Below are 9,022 nucleotides of genomic sequence, written 5' to 3'. Positions count from 1 at the left end.
TTCCAATTCTTGATGCCAGTACGGAGGAATACAATGGAATTTTTTTTTTTTTTTGAGATGGAGTCTCACTCTGTGGCCTAGACTGGAGTGCAGTGGCACAATCTTGGCTCACTGCAACCTCAGTCTCCCAGGTTCAAGTGATTCTCCTGCCTCAGCTTCCTGAGTAGCTGGGATTACAGACACGCACCACCACACCTGGCTAATTTTTGTATTTTTAGTAAAGACGGGATTTCACTATGTTGGTCAGGCTGGTCTTGAACTCCTGACCTTGTGATCCACCCACCTCCATCTCCCAAAGTGCTGGGATTACAGGAGGGAGCCAACACACCCAGCCTACAATGGATTTTTAAAATTTGATTTGCTATCCTGCAACCTTGCTGTTTCTTCTGTTCACACTTAATGTAGTTATCAATGTGGCTGGATTTAAGTTGACCATTTGTTTTTCATTTTTTCCTGTTGTTCTTTGCTCTTCATTTACCCCTTCACCAGCTTCTTTTAGGTTAATCAAGTATTTCTTAATATTTCATTTTCTCGTCTCTATTGGCTTGTTACCTCCAGCTCCTTTTATTAGTTATTTCACCACACACTTGGGCTCATCATACACATCCTCAGTCAACTCTGTTTCAGTTCCCACTTCCCACAGGATCCTTCATATTTCCCCTTTACTATCTCCCAGTTTACAAATAAAATAATCTTATAACGGTATAATTATATCATTATATGAGCACCCTCCATTCTTTCTGCTATTGTTGCCTATCTTTTGCTTTCCACAGATGTTTTAAATCATGGTTTGTATTATTATTATTATAGGTTTAAACTGTCAATTGTCTTTTTTAAAAAATACAATAGAAAAGCAGTTTTGCTCTTTCCTTCCTGGGGATGCAGGTTTCCATCAGGTTGCATTTCTCTTCAACCTGGACAACATCCTTTGGCAGTTCTTGCTGCGCAGGTCTGCTGCCAACACATTCTCTCAGCTTCCATTTGTCTGAAAATGACTCTATTTCACCTTCATTTTTGAAGTATGTTTTTATTGAATACACACAGTAAAACTCTCAAGGCTAACAGGATTTTTTTTCCCTCTTTAATCACTTCAAAGATGTTATTCCTTTGTTTTTCGGCCTCCACTGTTTCTGAGAAGTCAGTGGTAGTTCTTATCATTGTTATCCTATATAAAATGTGTCTTTTTTTCCTCTGGCTCCCTTCAAGATTTTCTCTTTATTTTCAGCAGGTTGAGTATGATATGGGTGGGTATGAATTTATCTTTCTTGAAATTCTCTGAACTTTTTGTAACTGTAAGTCTATACTTATTTTATCCAATTTTCATCTCTTTATTTCTTTAAATATTATTTCTGACCCATTTTCACTCATTATTCTGACCTATATTATATATAATATTCTGACATATATAATCTACTATTTCAGACCCATATTCTCCTTCTGCAACTTCTATTGCATGTATGTCAGACTATTTGACCTTATCTCATGAATTTCTGAAGCTTTGTTCATTTTCTTCAATCTTTTCCCTGTCCGTTCTCCTGTGATTGGATCATTTCTAGTGACCCATCTTCAAATTTACTTATTCATTCTCTGTCCCCTCTAATCTACTATGAAGCCCATCCAGTGCATTTTTTAAAAATTTCAATTATTATAGTGTTCAATTCTAGAGTTTCCATTTGGTTCCATTCTTTGCTGAGATTCCCTATTGATTCATTAAGACTATTTTCCTTAAGCCTTTGAACATATTTATAAAGCTGCTTTAAAGCCTTTGCCTGGCTAAATCTAAGACCTGGGTCATCTGAGGGTAAGCTTCTATTGGTGGGTTTTTTCCTTGACTAGAAGTCACATTTTCCCATTTATTTGTGAGTGAATTCCTGGCTCACAGGCCATTTCCAGTCTTGGTACACTGAAGATCTCAGAGTTTCAGCTCCCACACATCAGTATCTCTGTTTCATTTCTAGTCTATAGAAATTATTCTGTTTTTTAATATGGCCAGTCCTATCAGAAACAAGACAAAATGATATTTGTACTTGCATGACATCTATGTTTGTATTATTTGCATGTGATTGAAGCGGAGCAGGGAGACTTCAGCACGTGCCCACTCCACTGAGACAAGAAGTCAGAAGCATTTTTTAATACTTGGAGCTATTAGCAGAAAACAGCATGAGTTTTTTAGAGTTAGGGAGTTACTCTCACTGCAAGCACTTAAGGAAAGACTCTAGGTCCATTGTGGGGAGTGCTGCGGAGGGAATTCCTCCATGATGGGGGGCTGGAGCAGATGAACCCTGCTTTGACTTGTCCAAACATATCACCTTTCAAATATGAAAGTGCCCAGCACAGAGCTGGCACATGATAGATGCTTTTAAAAATGCATACTGTGATTATTATAGCCAAGTTCAGCTCATCACGGCCCAGTATGGTGTGGTCTCTCCTCTGGGTGATATTTACCTTTAAGCAGCAAAGAGCTTCAATCCCAGTGCCCAGGCCTGAAAATTGCTCCCACCATTTCAGAATAGGAAAGAAAATGTTTCTCAGCTGAAAACCACATTTGCTGGTTATGAAAATGATTCAGAGCATTTTTTTCACATTTCTGTATTGATTCCCAGCCTTCTTGTTTTATTGTACAATAACAGGCCCCGGGATAGAGAATATATTACTGCACAAACGTAAAAGAATCTCTTCCCAGGGAATTGTCTGCATACCAAGCGCTGCGCTTGACGCAGATTTTTTAGTTTAAAACAAAGGCAGCAGGCTGCCAAGAGAGCATCCAGGCTCTCTTTCTCTGTGGCTGGTGCACCAGAGCTCAGAAAGCCCAAATGGACCTCACGCGAGGTCTGGCTTCACGCCTAACCACAGTAGGGCTGGCTGTGAGTGGTGTCTGCCCAAGCGCAGCCCTGGGGAGGAACAGGTGTGCCTCCGATCTGATTGGAGCCAATGGGCTGTTATCGTCATCACCCCCTAATGGGACTCATCTGTCCACCCCACACTCCTCCATCTAATACTGCAGCCCCTAGGGAGGGGTCCTAATTGTCCTAGTAGTGAAACTCACATTCCCCCTCCCAGCACAACTAAATGACTGAGTAATGGCTCCATCAGCAGCCATCTGATTCGCCTGATCCCAAGGGGAGGAATACACAGACCGGCCGTGTGTGCAGGGCTGTGTGCAGGGATCTCCATCCATCTCTGTCACCCAGGGTGCCCGCATTCATTCGTCAGTCCCTGACAGGAGCTGCTAGTCAGTGGCAAAGCGAGCAACAATGAATGGCCTCTTGGTTCTGTGCTAGACCCAGCTCCCTGCCTGTCTGCTGCCCACAGGGAAGTATAGTAGGTTCAGCCAAGCAAGGTGTGGGTCTTTGGGTGAAAGAAGATGAGGCATGGGTTTCAAAAAGGGGAGGGGCCTGGAAACTTGAGAGACAGAGGAGGCCATGCTCAGGGAGGAGACAGCAAGGAGAATTCCCTAAGAGCAAGACTCTCCTGCAGGCTGACTTGTGCTGCAAAAGTGTCTAATTGCCTTCTCACACCCAACCCCTGGTCATGGGTCAGGCAGCCCACAACCCCTCCCCTAGCCACTGGGGCAAGGCGATGCTGAGAAGGAGAAGGAAGCACAGACAGTCAGTCCTCCCATTTGTTCTGCAGAGATGGACACATTGGACCCAGCCCATGAACCCAAACTGCCCCCTGCCTTCAGCCAACAACCCCAGGAGCCCACTGTCATGGCCAGCCGTGGGAGGGTGCTGGGGGCCACTGCCCCAAGAGACAACGATTTGGCTACTTTGATGAAGGGTTGCTCCCTGCCCTCCAGAGACCAACAAAGCCTGCTCCCTGGCCCCTTTCCAAACCTCCCTGGAGGGATCTGCCTGAGGTCTTTCTGCAAGAGTGGAAAACCTGCTCTGCCATGTCTTTTCTCAATCCGGAATCCCCTTTGAGGAAAGGGCTTTAAGGCTTGCCCAACCTGAGCAGAGACAAGATCAGGCCTGATCACCCCTGACTCTGAGCACTCAGGTAAAAGATGAAATGGTGCCTTGATCACCCAGGTTTGCTTCTCTGTCCTTTGGGGAATCCTGGTAGGATTGAGCATCATCCAGAAGCAAAAGGTTACGGTAAAATGACTCCACAGCCAGAAGGATACATAGGCCCCTGGGTACAAATAGCAACTGAGCCTCAGTTTTCCTTGCACATAAAATGGGGATGCTAATCCTTTCCCCCACGCAATTGTTCTCAAGATCTAGAGAGCTCACATATGAAAGTGCCCAGCACAGTGCTGGCCACAGACAGGTCAGGCAGAACCACGTGGAACTGGAAAGGACCCCGGAGCAGGTTAATTTCAAGCCAGAGCCCAGCTTTCCTCCAGGAGGCTGGAGTCTGTTGGATAAGGCTGTATCTAGTAGGAAGGATCACTTGCTCTCAAGTCATGACAGGTTTGGTTTGCTCAGAAGTGAATCAGGAGACAGGCTGGGCGTGGTGGCTCACGCCTGTAATCCCGGCACTTTGGGAGGCTGAGGCAGGCGGATCACGAGGTCAGGAGATAGAGACCATCCTGGATAACACGGTGAAACCCCATCTCTACTAAAAATACAAAAACAAAATTAGCTGGGTATAGTGGCAGGCGCCTATAGTCCTACTTGGGAGGCTGAGGCGGGAGAATGGCATGAACCCAGGAGGCGGAGCTTGCAGTGAGTCAAGATGGCGCCACTGCACTCCAGCCTGGGCGACAGAGGGAGACTCCATCTCAGAAAAAAAAAAAAAAAAAAATGTTAATCAGAAGACAGACAAAAGGAGGCAGGAGACCGGCTGAATCCCGGAGCAGGCCTCTTAGCTACACATAGGACAAAAGTGTCCCCTGGAAGTAGATTCGTCCTGATCCTGACCCCAAGAAGCTCTAGCCTGTCCCCAGGCCAAGATGCAACCTGAGCCACCCATTGACTGAGCTTGGCCCCCATTCCTGCTTCTGACCTTCTGCTGACATCTTACCCTGGGCACAACTGAACCCTAATCCCAGTCATGTATCTGCCCATTTGACTCCCTGAATCTACTTCTGACCCCAAAGGTCCCGAATGAGAATGCAGGCAATTCTGTGAAGCCCATTTCTTGTTGTGGAGGAGACAGGTGTAAACATTGGAAAAACCCAGAAGTCCTTGTCCGCCAACATTTCACAATCCCACATGCCAGAGGGCGGAAGTGTCAGTGACAACCCCAATCTGTTCTCTTATTATCTTCCATCTCATAGCTTCCATAGATACATGTTTATATTCACAATTAAAGTAAGAAAAACAGCCCATCTGAAAGAGGATGGCAGACCCCAGCTGTGGCCTTGAGATTAGAATCCACAGGCTTCAGTGCACAGCCCTGTCCCATCCTTCTAGACGAAGACCCCCCACCCACCCACCAATGTCACTAGAGATTCCCTGGACACAGAGGACACTTCAGGCCACCTTCATGGACACTCCACTGTGGACGTGCTTCTCTTCTGACTTGGTCACCATTTGTAATCCCCCTCTATCCCCTCCAGCCTCCACCCAACCCTTACCAGCAAGCCACTCTGAAAAAGGAGGTAACTCCATGCCTTTCTCCCTGCCAGAGAGAGTCAGACACTAGATGCCTATTGATCTCTCCAGTTCCATTGGCCATATTCAGTATCCCAGCCATCTCTGGCAGGGCCAGGCTGGTGACCTAGGCCTTCACGGACTGGACTCTCCAATCAGCATCTGTGTCTGAGCCAGCCAAGCTGGCGCAAGCCCTCCTGGAGTGTGCGGATGGGAGGAAGTACCTCTGTCCTTAGTCCAACTGCAGTTGGGTCAAGAGACAAATGAGTTGGATGTCAAGCGTGCCTCTCCCAAAGACACAAGAGGTGACCAAGGGACCCAGTGTGGGGACTCAAGGAGGGGCTAGAACCACAGTTGGGTCCCAAAGTCAGGACCAGGAGCTGACAGAAATAGGATAAGAGTGAGAGCGGGCTGGTGATAAGAAGAGTGAGACACTTGCCACGACCGTCAGAGGTGCAGGAGCTCCGGCATAGGCCTGGCACCTGCCGATGATTCCTGGGCCACAGTGTGTGTGCTTGGGAGGGACTGTTTCAGGCCCAGCTCACAGGTTGTCAGGACTATCAGGCTCTCCCCGAGGGCCACAGCTTCAGGCTCCCTTAAGATCCCCGGGAAGCACCTGACTTTACAGCTCCCCCTTTTATTTACATAGAAAACCTGAATCCAAATAAGGTTTCACACTAGACTTCTCTCAAATTCCAAATTGCTGCATCCAACTGCCTACCTAACATCTCTACTCAGAGGCCTGAGAAACGTCTCACACCCAGCAGATCCAAAACTGTGCTGACATCCCACTCCCCAAACCCATTCCTCCCACACCCTTCGTCTCCAGCCTTCCAGATGCCCCAACCAAAAACCTAGAGTCATCTAGAACTAGATGAAGAGACCAGAAAATTACTTGAACCCGGGAGGTGAAGGTTGCAGTGAGCTGAGATCGCACCACTGCACTCCAGCCTGGGTGACAGAGTGAGACTCCATCTCAAAATAAATAAATAAATAAATAAAATAAAATAAAATAAAAATACATCCATGACCCGGGCATGTCTCGCTGTTACATTTCAATTGCTGCAGTCCCAGCCATCACCTCTTGCCTCCTACTGGCCTCCATGCGTGCACCTTTGCTGCACCATAGTCCAGCCTCCACACAGCATTTGGAACACAAATCAGGCAGTGTGCTCCTTTGCTCTGACCCTCCTAGGACCCCCATTTCACTCAGCAAGAAAGCCAAGGTCTTTACAATGGACTTCGAGACCCTATGGGACCTGGCGCTCAGCCACCTCTCTGACCCTTGCTACTGCCACTGCCCCCTCCCTTACCCTGCGCCGGCCACGCCAGCCTCTCCTATGCAGGGACAGGATGTGGAGTTTTCCTTCAGCCTGGCTCACTCCTCTCCCAGGTATCCACACGGCTAACCCCTCTTGCCTTCCTCAAGACTTTGTTCAAATGTCCCCCTTTTTTTTTGAGACAGAGTCTTGTTCTGTTGCCCAGGCTGGGGTGCATTGGTGAGATCTCAGCTCACTACAACCTCCACCTCCCAGGTTCAAGCGATCCTCCTGCCTCAGCCTCCTGAGTAGCTGGGATTACAGGCACCCACCACCACGCCTGGCTAATTTTTATATTTTTAGGAGAGATGGGGTTTCACCATGCTGGCCGGGCTGGTCTTGAACTCCGGGAGCAGTGACTGATGCCTGTAATCCCACCACTTTGGGAGGCTGAGGCGGGTGGGTCAAATGTCACCTTCTCGAGGACGTCTCCCTTGGCCAACTTCACTAGCAAGTCAAGACACTCCCGCCCCCAACCTCTCACCACTCCTGATACCCCTTTGCATTGTCCAACTCTTTTTTCCCCAAAGCTCCTGGCATTCTAGTATATTACATGATTTATTTATATATTATGTTTAGCCGTTGTTGCCCATCTCCTCCAATAGAATGTAAGCTCATGAGGCAGGAAGGCTTTTCACCAACGTATCCAAGTGCCTGGCACATAGCAGATGTTTAATAAACGTTTATTGAATAAATGAACCAGCATGTGCTCTAGAGTCAAACAAACTCACATTCACATCCTGTGTCTGCAATGTGTGACTCTGTGACTGCAGCCCAGGCACTTCCGGCCTCTGATCTGCAGTTCAGCTTTCCCACCTGTGGAATGGGGATTATGTTATCTACTGCCACCGGCCTGTTGTGAGGACCCACTGAGACAATGCACGTGATAAGCAGAAGCTGCTGTTGCCGTGATGGTAGCTGATGAATGCCCACCACACTCGGCATGACGCATGGCTGCAATTGCACCCACAGCACTCAGGCAGCATTCAGAGGGGCTCAGCTGGTGCCCGGATATAAAGCATTCAAGGCTCTGCAGGGGCATCTGCAGATGAAGTGAAATGCTGCAGTGAAATGCTGCCAGGAAGGAACAGGAGTGTTTAGACACCGCAGGCTGCAATTCCAGTGCACAAGGCTAGATTCTGAGGCTAGCGTTCAAAAGCACCGTTTCCACGTGAATGGACGCTCACAGAGAGGAAATGATTTTAATCAGCTCAAGAAACACAAAGCCCATCTATCTTCCATTGTTTAAGGAAAGAATTCATCTTGGGGGCGGGGCAGTGGAGGTGGTGAAGAGAGTAAAGCTGGGACAGATTTAAATGATAAAGAGCAACTGAACAAGAGAGCACAGGGGCCCCGGACACCATTTGTCATCATAATTCCACGTGTGCCCTTCTCAGCAGTGGGAACGTGGGGTAACGGTAAAACTCGTAACGACGCCAGCCTTTGCAGATTACAAAACACTTCCGTATCCATTGTCTCATTTAATTTTCATAAAACCCACTCGGGTTTGGCATTATTCACTCTATGTATTAGGTGGGAAGACTGGGAATCACCGACGCTGCGTAAATGGCCTTCAACATGGTACAGAATCTTCCATTCGCTTGTTTACTATAAGCTTGTTTACTATACTATATATTTCTGTATTTCTTTTTTCTTTTCTTTTTTTTTTTTTTTTTTTTTGAGACAGAATCTCACTCTGTCACCCAGGCTGGAGTGCAGTAGCACCATCTCGGCTCACTGCCACCTCCCGGGTTCAAGAGATTCTCCCACCTCAGCCTCCCTAGTAGCTGGGACTACAGGCGCACACCACCATGCCCAGCTAATTTTTTTATTTTTTAGTAAAGATGAGGTTTCACCATGTTGGCCAGGCTGGTCTTGAACTCCTGATCTCACGTGATTTGCCTACCTCGGCCTCCGAAAATGCTAGAATTATAGGCGTGAGCCACTGTGCCCAGCCTCTGTATTTCTTTTTAAACTTTCTATTGATGAATGGCACCCATACAGAAAAGCACACAAATATAAAATGGATTTTCACTAGGGGAACATACCCACATCGGAAAATAAAAGAACATTGTCAGCAACCCAGAAGCCCCCCTCCTCCCCAGCCATGCTTCTTCCCAGGCACAGCCCTCCTTCTTCCCAAAGGTCACCTGACCTCTGTCC

The sequence above is a fragment of the Pongo pygmaeus genome, chromosome 19 (genome assembly GCF_028885625.2).
Source record: "Pongo pygmaeus isolate AG05252 chromosome 19, NHGRI_mPonPyg2-v2.0_pri, whole genome shotgun sequence".
Classification (NCBI taxonomy): Eukaryota; Metazoa; Chordata; class Mammalia; order Primates; family Hominidae; genus Pongo; species Pongo pygmaeus.
The sequence above is the reverse complement of the archived record's forward strand: the minus strand, read 5'-3'. Positions refer to the sequence as shown.